Source organism: Choloepus didactylus, chromosome 3 (assembly GCF_015220235.1).
Source record: "Choloepus didactylus isolate mChoDid1 chromosome 3, mChoDid1.pri, whole genome shotgun sequence".
Lineage (NCBI taxonomy): Eukaryota > Metazoa > Chordata > Mammalia > Pilosa > Megalonychidae > Choloepus > Choloepus didactylus.
Window position 1 is genome coordinate 16,447,257 of NC_051309.1, and position 11,563 is coordinate 16,458,819.

The 11,563-nt window shown below is 40.0% G+C and overlaps 1 pseudogene; it reads right to left on the minus strand.

Annotated features, from left to right (window-relative positions):
* The window catches only part of LOC119530207, a 143,700-nt pseudogene extending 133,208 nt beyond the window's left edge, over nucleotides 1-10,492 (minus strand).
* Between the last annotated feature and the right edge of the window lie 1,071 nt (nucleotides 10,493-11,563).

The window sequence follows — 11,563 nt, forward strand, 5'->3', positions numbered from 1 at the left end:
CTTTTTCCATTTATCAAATATTTATTAAACCTGGACCGTGGGCCAGGACTGGCAGCATTCTTTGATCAACCAGTTCACTCTAACAATTCTGAGGCTCTAACACTGTATTTCAAAGGCATTATATTTGGAATACTGAAATGGTTTTCTAATCACTATAGAAGAGCAAGTATTAAAATTGAGAAAACCCTTTAAGACTTTGTTGAGTCACAACTAACATAACATACAAACCAATTATTTGTGATGCTGAATAAGAAGACTAGATTATTAAGCAAATCAGAAACTAAGAAAAAGGTATAGTAGGAGCTTAACTTGGGCAAAAATTGTCACATGCACAAACCTCCAACACAGAGAAGTCCTGGCCAAACAGTAATTATATAAAGCACATCTCAGTATATTCAGTATATTAAAATGAATATTCAGTTTATTCAATACTACTTTCCTGCCTAGAAAATAGTATCAATTTGCAGTAAAAAATCTTTTCTAAATATGTGATCATCCACACATATACAGCTTCTTCATTCTCTTTATGCGATAGATCATGTTTTCAATGGAATGAGGAGGACTTCAAGCAAAATGAAAACTAGTCTGAATGATGATCTTCATTAAGATGATCCAAAGTCACCTCCAAATTAATATTTTACATTTTTAAAGTTTGGGTCTTTGAATATTTTGTATCTTTGCATATTATTATTATTATTTTTTAAATTTTATTTTGAAATAAATTCAAAGTTATAGGAACAGGTGCAAAAAACAATACAAACCCATACACAGAACTCCAGCATACCCTGACCCCCCTCCGCCGATACCCCAATCCACCAACTTTAACATGCTGTCACACCACCATTTCTCTTTCCCTCCCTCTCTCCCTCCCTCCCTCCCTATCAGTCATCCATCATCTATTGCTCTGTCTTCTGAACATATGACAGCAAGCTGCACACATCCTTGAACAAACACTATAATTCACATGTACAATTCCCATGAACAAGAACATTCTTTTACACAATCCCATTAAGCACAGCTAAGAAGTTCAAGAAATTCAACATTGATGCAAAGCTTACATTCTATATTTCCTTTTTTTTTTTCTTATGTCCCAACTGTGTCCCTTTGAGCATCCTGTCCTCCATCCTCCATCTTCAGATCCCATCCAGGATCATCCTTGGCATTCAATTGTCATCTGTTTAGACTGTCTTTTTTTTTTTTTTTTCAGTTGTGGAAACATACATATAGCCTAAATCTTCCCATTCCACTCCCTCCCTAGCATTCCATTAGTGGCATTAATCACATTTAGAATGTTGTAATGCTATCACCTTCCCACCATCCATTACTAGAAATTTCCCTTCACCTCAAACAGCAACCCTATACTCATTTCTTAACTCTCCATTGCCCCTTCCCCCACTTCTCTTAATCCATACTCTACTTTTCATCTCTATGGTCATATTCTCTGATAATTTCTTTGTGTTTACTGTGGGGCATAAAATTAACCTCTTAAATCCATAACAATCTTGTTTTTCTTTGATACCAACTTAACTTCAATAAGACACGTAAACTATGTTCCTATACTCCTCCATTCCTCCACCTTTATATAGTTCTTGTCAAAAATTACATATCTTACACTGAGTCCAAAAGCACTGATTTGTCATTAGAGTTTGTGTATTTTATATCATGTAGGAAGTAAATAGTGGAGTCACAGATCAAAAATTATTGACTTCTATTTGTATTCCATTGTGGTCAGAGAATGTGCTTTGAATATATTCAATTTTTTTTTTAAATTTATTGAGGCTTGTTTTATGTCCCAGCATATGGTCTATTCTGGAGAAAGATCCATGATCACTAGAGAAAAATGTGTGTCCTGGTGATTTGGGATGTAAAGTTCTATATATGTCTGTTAAAATTCTCTATATCTCTCTCTCCTTTCTTTGTTTCTCTGTTGGTAAGGCTCCCTTTAGTATCTGAAGTAGGGCGGGTCTTTTATTGACAAACTCTCTCAGCATTTGTTTGTCTGTGAAAAATTTAAGCTCTCCCTAAAATTTGAAGGAGAGTTTTGCTGGATAAAGTATTCTTGGTTGAAAATTTTTCTCTCTCAGAATTATAAATATGTCATGCCACTGCCTTCTCACCTCCATGGTGGCCGCTGAGTAGTCACAATTTAGTCTTATGTTGTTTCCTTTGTATGTGGTGAATTGCTTTTCTCTTGCTGCTTTCAGAACTTGCTCCTTTTCTTCAGTATTTAACAGTCTGATCAGAATATGTCTTGGAGTAGGTTTATTTGGATTTATTCTATTTGGAGTTCCCTGGGCATCTATGCTTTGTGTGTTTATATTGTATAGAAGGTTTGGGAAGTTTTCCCCAACAATTTCTCTGAATACTCTTTCTAGACCTTTACCCTTCTCTTCCCGTTCTGGGGCACCAATGAGTCTTAAATTTGGATGTTTTATTTTATCTATCTTATCCCTGAGATCCATTTCGATTTTGTCAGTTTTTTTTCTCCATTCTTTCTTTTGTTCTTTTATTTTCTGTTCTGTGGTCCTCTAGGACACTGAGTCATTGTTCAACTTCCTCTAATCTTGTATTATGAATATCCAGAGTCTTTTTAATTTGGCCAACAGTTTCTTTTATTTCCATAAGATCTTCTATTTTATTATTTACTCCTGCAATTTCTTCTTTGTGCTCTTTTAGGGTCTTCTTTATGTCCTTTATATCCTGTGCTATGTTCTTCTTCATGTCCTTTATATCCTGCACCATGCTCTCATTCTTTGACTGTAGTTTTTTGATTAATTGCACCAAGTACTGTGTCTCTTCTGATATTTTGATTTAGGTATTTGGGATTGGGTTCTCCATATCATCTGGTTTTATCATATGCTTTAAGATTTTCTGTTGTTTTTAGCCTCTTGGCATTTGCTTTGCTTTATAGGGTTCTTTCAAGTTATAAAAAATACCAATCTAATTTTTCAGATTTACAACTTGGTGTCATACTTTCTCTAACTAACCAGCAGATGCTGTCTGTGAGTCACCTATTCCCCTCAAGTCAGTTCTCCTCAACTTTGTCTTTGTGGTGTGTGGGGAAATGATTCTTGTGGGGTTCAATTGGTGAACTCAGTTTGGGTGTTGGTGATGTCTGCCTTGAATGTGGGATGTGTGTCTGGGTGGTTAGGGAGGCAGGGCAGCTTTAATAATCAAACTTCCCAGGTGTTCCCAGAGATTCAAGGCTTTTGCAAGAGTCTAAGCCTTCATTTCAGTTTTGCCCCAGATTTTCTCTGCCACTGACCCACAAGTCTCTGGCATTGACGTAGCATCCCTGGGTTTTTTGAGTGGGCCCCCCTTCTCAGCTGTGATCTTCCAGGACCTCTGCTGAGGGAAGGCTGTGCTATGTCATAAATGTGTGCCATCTCTCAACGGAAGCCCCAGGCTGCCGAGCTGTGCAGGGGCCCTCCCAGCCTGATGAAAGGATGGCTCAATGGGGCATCTCAACACCCCCTCCTCCTTTTCGCACAGCTCTGCCTTCCCAGCTCTGGGAGAACTAGCTGTGTGTGCACCCAAGGTCACTGTCCACGGCCGATATTGTGGCATGTACGCAGTGTCATGGGATACACTCCCCATCAGACTGGGGTTCCTGGAGCAGCTCTGGGCTGTGGGTCTGGCCCATGGCAGGAGTGTCTCCAGCCCACCAGGGAGCCAGCTGCAAGCAGCATGATTTCTTTCTCCTTTTGGCTCTCCTCTCTGCCCCCCAGCCCTGAGGGAATCAGCAGTGGTCTATACTCCACACCAGGCACTGAGAGGTTGGCACAGCCCGCTCCTTCTGTGCTTCACTGCATGGTTCTTGCCACCATAACTGCAGCTGCTTCTGGTTTTTTTTTTTTTTTTAAAGAACTAGCCCATCTCCAAATGCACCCCCACCCCCCCACCCCCCCCCACCCAGTTTCCCCACACTGCAGTGTGGCTGCGGGACTTTCAGCCTGCTTACTCACTCATTTCAGAATGCAGACACCCAGTTTCACCAAGTGCACAGTCCCTGTGGATTTAGCAGACCTTGTCCAGCTGGTGCATCACTGGAACTGGTGTTCAGGGTCACTTTCTGGCTTTTATCTAGTATTTTTCATGGAGGTGTTTTTTTTGCTCTGTCTTACCTAGCTGCCATCTTAGGTTCTCCCTCTTTGTCTTTTATATGTGGATTATAGTCAATGACTTACCATTGACAGAGTACAACATTTCTGCTTTTGTTTTCTAAAAGTACTACTATTCTATTTCTGGGCAAAAGCCCCAACCTGGGAGGTAAATGACTAAATTATTGTGATTCTACATGCCTACAGAGAGACAAAATTATATAATATTATCATAGCTAAAAAGCTATTTCTTTAGTTAATTATGATTGAAAATAAATTATTTTTTGGGGGAAATAATAAACAGAGTGGAATACAGAGACATGATGGCACACTGCACTGATATATCTCTTTGATAACACTTAGGTGTTAAAAAATAGGGTTCTGATTTTGAATACACTTGGAATTTCATTCCTGGTCCCAGATTAATAATGATAGAAAAAAAAAAATCCTTCTTAGTTAACACATCACTGTGGCAGAGAGCTTGCTTATAATTTTGGGAAGTTTAGGGCCAAACTGGAGTAGTGAGAGCACTAACCAGTTATTTAAAAAAAAACATAGACATGCAAAAAAAAAAAAAAAAAAAAGAAAAACAACACTGGAATAAAATAATTAAGTATGCTTTTGTTTTCCAATGAACTGGCAGGCAACTGTATCTAATTTCCCCTCTGAGCTCTTTAAGCTCTCCCTTGGTCAAACCTCTTTTGTTTGAATTGCACTAATTTGTAACTTGGCACCTTCCATCTGGGGATACGGATTTGTACTGGCCCCTTCTACACTGGGCTAAATTTGCTCAGCACCTGGCTGAACATATTGGTTTCAGCACATTTACCCAAATTGTTAGTAAAACATCAGAAGCAGTCAGCTCCTGCACATCAAATGCAAGTGGCATCCCTGTCACTTAACACTAATACAATTTGGAGTTGAAGTTCACCAATGGAAGCTCCACATTCCCTCTCACACCAGTGGCAGCCCCTGAAATCCCCGGATTTGGCTCTTAAAACCTCCATGGAGAAGAGGAGAATTAAAGGAGGTAGTTCAGCAGGTTCCAGCCTCATGTTTCTCACATATTCTGAGGCTAATTTTGAGACCCTTCCTTCCTTTTCATCTCGTTTTAACCTCCCCAAATCCTTTGACGAGAAGCTATTGCCAATATCATTTCCCGTGGGCTTTTCAAATCCAGTCTTTTTAGCTCCTTCTGTTTGGTTGAAGGATTAGAGCTTCTCAGACTTAGAGTCAATTTGGGAATGCAGGTTGAGGATCAATGGTGAATAAATGGTTTGCCCCTTTCCATTTTTTGTCTTGCAAGTATCCTTTTTGATTTACATGTCTGGAAACCAACAAAAGCCTGCTTATTGTTATCATAGCTGGAAAATGGCCCAGTTCCAGCTCAATCCTTTGCAGCAAAGAGCTCCTTCTCCCTCTTCAGCCTTTTGCTGTGGAATTCATTATTGTAATACCTTGTTTACTTACATTTCTATCTGGTGATAATAGGCTTTTCAGCCTTTAGGCTTCAAGGTCCCTGGCCACAGAGGGAAGATGGAGAAAAGGAGAAAACAAGATGGGAGGGGTGGGGAACCTGGCCCAGAGACTGGCTTCTCTGTGTTGATTCTGAACCCTAAACATTAACCCCTTGTGTTCTCCCTGCTTTCCTTTAAAAAAATCAGGTTCTGTGAATGAGCCAGCCTATTCTCTTGGCTCAGTGTCTGGCTGGTGTGCCACAGTAAAGATGAAGTTAGTTGCTTGTTATTCCTTCTTAGAGGGCTGTCACAGGGAGGAAAGAAGCTAAACGTGGTGCCGTAAAAAGGGGCGCTTCCCAAATCTGGGTTCGTTGTTCCACATGACCAATAGAAGTCACATCAAACCAGGCCGAAGAGGAAAAGATTGTTTATTTACGCTGGTGGGAAGATGGCAAGCTTTCCCAAATCTGCCTCCCCCAAGTGTTTCTTTAATTGGGTTTTATACCCAGGTTCAGAGACAAAGAGAGAGAATTGTTTAATTAGCATGCAACAAGAGTGATGGACAAAAGGCTTATCTGTATCTGGGAGTTTGGGGCAATCTTCCCAAATGATTCTTTAATTGGCTAAACTCATTAAGAGACAAAGGGAGTTGATCATTTTAGTTAACATGTAACAGGTTGGGAGAACTTCAGTAATTTAGTTATTTCTTGTTTACTTCAGGAACTTAGGTGATACCTGTGAAAGGTGCAAACTTTACATTTACATACTGCTTCAGACTACATTTACATATTGCTCCTTTGTGAGAATAAGAGCTTCCCTTATGGCCTATTTCCAGCTTTGAAGTTTACATTTTAAGGCTACTTTACAATTTCCTATTTAAAAAGTCACTGTTACAGTGCTGCAAGAGGGAAATCTTCAGCTGACTCTGTCATCATCCATGGCAGAGACTGGAGACATGTCTCTGCTCAACACATTCAGGAACAAAGGAAAATCCTCTCTCCCAACCCCACTCCCCCGTGGACCCAGCAGCTTTAGGTGGGAGGACAATCTTAACAAAGTAATGAAGATAAGGGGAAATCGAATCGCATGTTTGAATATAGACAAGATTTTCCAAGGAAAGCTTTGGGATTGTGTCTATGTTGTCACTGTTTTGAGTCAGAATCTGTGCTTTATGCCGTTATTAACCAGAGAGGTAATTTTTTGTGCGATTCATCAGTTTGTTCATTCACTCACTCCTTCTTCACTTCCCCATTCATTCATTTACAGTGTCTAAGTGACTGCTGTCCTGCTGTCCTTCCACGTCTTGTGTTAGGTCCTGACAACAGATGATCGAGAAGACTGAGCAGAAAGCTGGAAAGGACACTGGGGTGGGGAAGGAGGTAGAAGGGAGTCACAGAATTCAATGAACAGGTTAGGCAGCAAAAATATTTAGCTGTAACTGGTGGGGAAGAGCTGGACAGACTTTTGTCTTTCCAAATCTGTGAGAAGAGTGGAAAGAAGTTGCCTTAAAAATGGGACAAGATGACACCGAGGTTGCAGAGGTAAATCCTAGTAGGAAGGCATGACTTGAGTCCTCTTAGACGTAGTAGGCAGAATTCAAGAGGGGTACGCTGTGTGTCAGGCGCACTGTGTGTTGGACAGAAAGTCGTTTCTCTTTTTTCTCTCCATCGTCTAAACCTGCTTCCTGTGAGTGCGGAAACCTCTCACCTAGGCAACTTGATGATAGCAGACAGAGTCTACCCTCCTTTGCAGAAGCCGGAAGTTAGATTCCAACTTATCCTAGATTCAGCTAATTGGACATAAATGTCTTGGACATTGGATGGTGAGCTATTGATGCAAAGAACCGAGATAGCCAGGTCTCCCTTCTAGTGGTAAATGGCAACATCTATGACAACCACGTCCAGCCTCCAGGGACAACGGTGGCCACGGTGACAGCCACGCTGTCAGAGCCCAGAGTCACAGCACCTGTGGGGCTCACTGACATCCCTTGTCCCAGCATTGGTGGCAGTGTGTCCCCTTTGGAGGATTCTGCAATATGATTGAGCCATTTTTCCCAATATTGCCCTTATGGCACCGTTTTTCTTCTATTTGGTCTTCTTTCTTGTCTTTTTCTTTTTTTTAAGACACTGACATATTTGAAGAGCTCAAATCTGTTGTCTTGAAGAGTGTCTCTTGATTTGGGTTTGTCTGATTGTTTCCTCATGATTGGATTCAGGTTGTGCAGTCTCAAATCTTCGACCAGTCCCCTTATTTTTGCAGCTGCAATCTCAACTCTCTGAGAACTGTGAATCTGTAATTTCAGAAGCTGTGGTAGGCCCGAGATGATAATTCTATTTTTAGTTGGATAAGTGACTTCATAATCCTGGGAAAGTATAAAATCAAGAAATGAAGAAATAAATTTGGTATTTAAACCTTCATGTAAACTAATTATACAAGTGTAGCAAAAAGTTTTGGATTCGTTGTGCTATTAGCATATAATTTGTAGGATTTTTGAAACATTTAAGAGAATCTGACTTTCTAGAGAATCTCAACTTGAAATTTTAATTAAATTGTTAGGAAATTTTAACGAATTATATTTGCTTAAAGGATTAAGAGAAGCTAAGTTAATAAATTTATACATTACTTGTTTTGGTTTGCTAACGCTGCCAGAATGCAATATACCAGAAATGGGTTGGCTTTCACAATGGGGATTTATTAACTTACAATTTACTGTTCTTCGGCCATGAAAATGTCCAACTCAAGACATCCACAGGACGATACCTGGACTCTGAAAACAGGCTGTCAGCATCTGGGACACCTCCGTCACATGGGAAGGCATATAGCCTGCATCTGCTGGTCCTTCTCTTCTGGGTTTTGTTGCTTTCAGCTTCTGGTTTCACCAGCTTCCTCTCTGCTTTCTGTGGGTCCTTTCTTAGCTTCTCTGAAGATTGTTCTGTCTTTTATAAAGGACTCTGGTAAGAGGCTTAAAACCCACTGGAATAAGGTGGGTCACATCTCAATTGAAACAACTAGATCAAAAGGTCCCACCCACAATAGGTCTACACCCAAAAGAATAGATTAAAAGAACATGATCTCTGTGGGGTACCTACAGTTTCATACTACCACGTTACTTTTGAAGATGTTAAAATGCTAAAGAGGATCTGATCTAATTTTATAAATTCCTTTTTATTAGAGTTAGAAAAGTTGTTGAGGGAAGATTTTTGTTTCAGGTTTGTAAGTCTGCCTGGTTGAGTGTTTGAAGTGTTTGGGAAATGAAATTTTTAAATTTATGCTCATAGTTAAAATGCTTAAGGGAATTTAATTAAGTTTTAGATTATATGGCAGATTTTAATTTCTTAAGTTTATAAAGTTTCTATGATTTTAATATGAATTTGTTTGATAAAATTTGAAAACAATGTTCAAATGTTTATGGAAAGTTAATCTGTCAAATTTATGAGTCAAATCAGCAGAAATGAAAGAATAAGACAAATGAGAGGATTTTGAATTTTCACAGAAAATTACTAAATTTTAATAGGAACATAGTGGAGTTAAAAGTTGAATTTAAAGGTTAATGGAAAAAATAGATTTAGAATGAAAAAATTTTAAGAAAATGACTATCATTTAAAACCCAAGCCCTGGTCAATATTCCTTTTTATACACAAATTCTCCCTTGGATGTTAAAAAATTCGGTTGACAGGTTCTGGGAACACAGTCCCCAACTTGATTATTGAGTGGTAGAGAGATAGGTACAAGGTAGATAATCCTAGTGTGAAATGCCAAGTGCAACGGAAAAGGCTAGCACAGGTCTTTAGGGAAGGGCACTAATCTGTCTCAGGGTAGAATAGGGTCTCAGAATGATCTGGGAAAGTGACACCAGAACTGAATTTTAAGTGCTGAATAGAAGGTTGCTGGTGGAAGCCGAGTGGAATGGTTTTCCCAACATGAGCAGAAGCATGGAGGATTGAAGCAGACTGGGGGGGAAAAGGGAATTATGGGCAGTTCCAAGTTGTTGGGCTATAACAGATGCTAAGTCTAACAAGCTCTAACCAGGTCTCTCACTGCGTAAAGCTGTAAGAAACTGCTTCAAATTATTCTTTTATTTGATGAGTGCCTACTGTGGGCCAGAGTTCTGTTTCTTTTTGAGGGAAAGGAAATGGAAGATCTAGGCCCTCTCTGTACTTATTACATTGGGCTCACGGAGTTGGTTTATTGACTTGTCTACTTGAGGGTGCTTTCAGGATAGGGATGTTGACTATATTTTTCTGTATCTCCAATACTTAGCACAGCATCTAGCACACAGAAGGTGCTGGACAAAGGCCTGTTAAATAAATAAAATAAGTTACTGAAGGAATACATGATGTCAAGCAAACCCAGCAAGACAGTTCAGTGTGATAAGTTATGCTTCTATTCAAAAATATTACCTAAATGCTTATCAGGTACCATGCATTTTTCTGGACACTTTGATGCATAATTAACAAAACTGACAAAAGTCCTTGTGTCATAGGTAAGATTTCCTAGGAACTGAGTCTGAAACAGGTATTCTTGTTCCAATGATTTATCCGGGAACGGCTCATAAGAGAAGAGGATTGAGCAAAGCAGGCTGGCGGAGGGGGGAGACAAGCTAAGAAATTATGTGGTCTCAACTGGAAACTAGTCCTAGTTTGATCCCATGGAAAAGCTCTGGAGCACAAATTGCCAAGCCTTGAAACACTGTACCTCATGGCAGTCCTTCATTGACAGAGGGCTATCCCTAAGGGGGTATAGTGTTCTGGGCAAGCAGGTCCTGTTTGAGTGAAGAAGTTTATTGGAGAAGGGGGAGGCTGCCAACATTTGTAGCAGTAGAGGAGGGATTATGCATTCAGAAAACAGGGAAATGACAATGGCTGAGTCTTTGGATCCAATGGGTCCACTGTGAAATGGAGCTGGGCCAGGATTCCATTACGTACCTGACGGCATGGCCCCTACTCTAACAGGGGACAATAAAGGCACTTTGGATCCCTGGGTAGTGGCGTTTATTCAGACCCTGTATCCAACAGCCCTTGAAAGATCTGGGTAAACCCCTTTTCCCAATGTACTGTTATCTGATTAAGTGGCCGCAATTCTTCCATTGTTTCTGTTGTCCCTGTTTGCTTCCTTGTTTTTTTTTTCCAAGTTGACATTTTATTTAAAATGTAAAATAAATGGTTCTTTAAAATGCTATTAAATAAAGCAAAAAGGATAGAGTGTTCTTTTCCTACAAGCTAGCCAGCCTATTCAAGCACAAGGTATTACACAGTACTTAAATGCTGCTAGAATTTCACAATCTTTTAGTGTTAAGATTATGAAGATATTCTTAGTGTGTGATGCTTGGTTTGGGGGTTTCCATCTTTATTGAGCTAAGCTGTAGACAAATCACTTGGGCCCAAAGTTCTTTGCATAGCCTCCTTTACAATAGATTTCACCTTCTTTCTCAAGACTGGGAAAATCACTACTGTGTACACTTGCTGTGGTGTTTCAGGGTGTGTTTTGTGTGTATGTGTGTGTGTGTGTGTGTGTGTGTGTGTTTATGGAGATCTGATCTTTCCTTCAGTCACTGGGCTTGGAATCTGAGAACTCAGATCTGTAAACTGGGCAATGATGACTTCCCAGTGGGGCAATAGATTGCTGCCTTGGAGATCTTAGAACATTTTTGAGTCTATATTTTAAGCAGTGCACTTGCTGATTACCCTTCTATTCTGCCTCTAAGAATATCATATTCTCTGAGCCATTTTCACAAGCTCTGTGGGTCAGGTCCCCTGGCTGCCATTCCAGACTTGCTGCCCATTATGGTAATTAGGTTCTCTTTGCTTTTGTTATGTACTGCCACCACTTGGCCTGTTCTTTTCCAGGATCCTGTGTCCTAATTGCTACTGGGGAGCCCAATTCGGTAAAAGCCCTGCCTAACAGAGGGCAACTACTACTCGATTTTTCAATGGTACTTGTGACCATCTCACCAGAGCACTTCTTATCATCTTGGTAAACAAAAAAGTGTCCCCTGGGCTCTCCCAA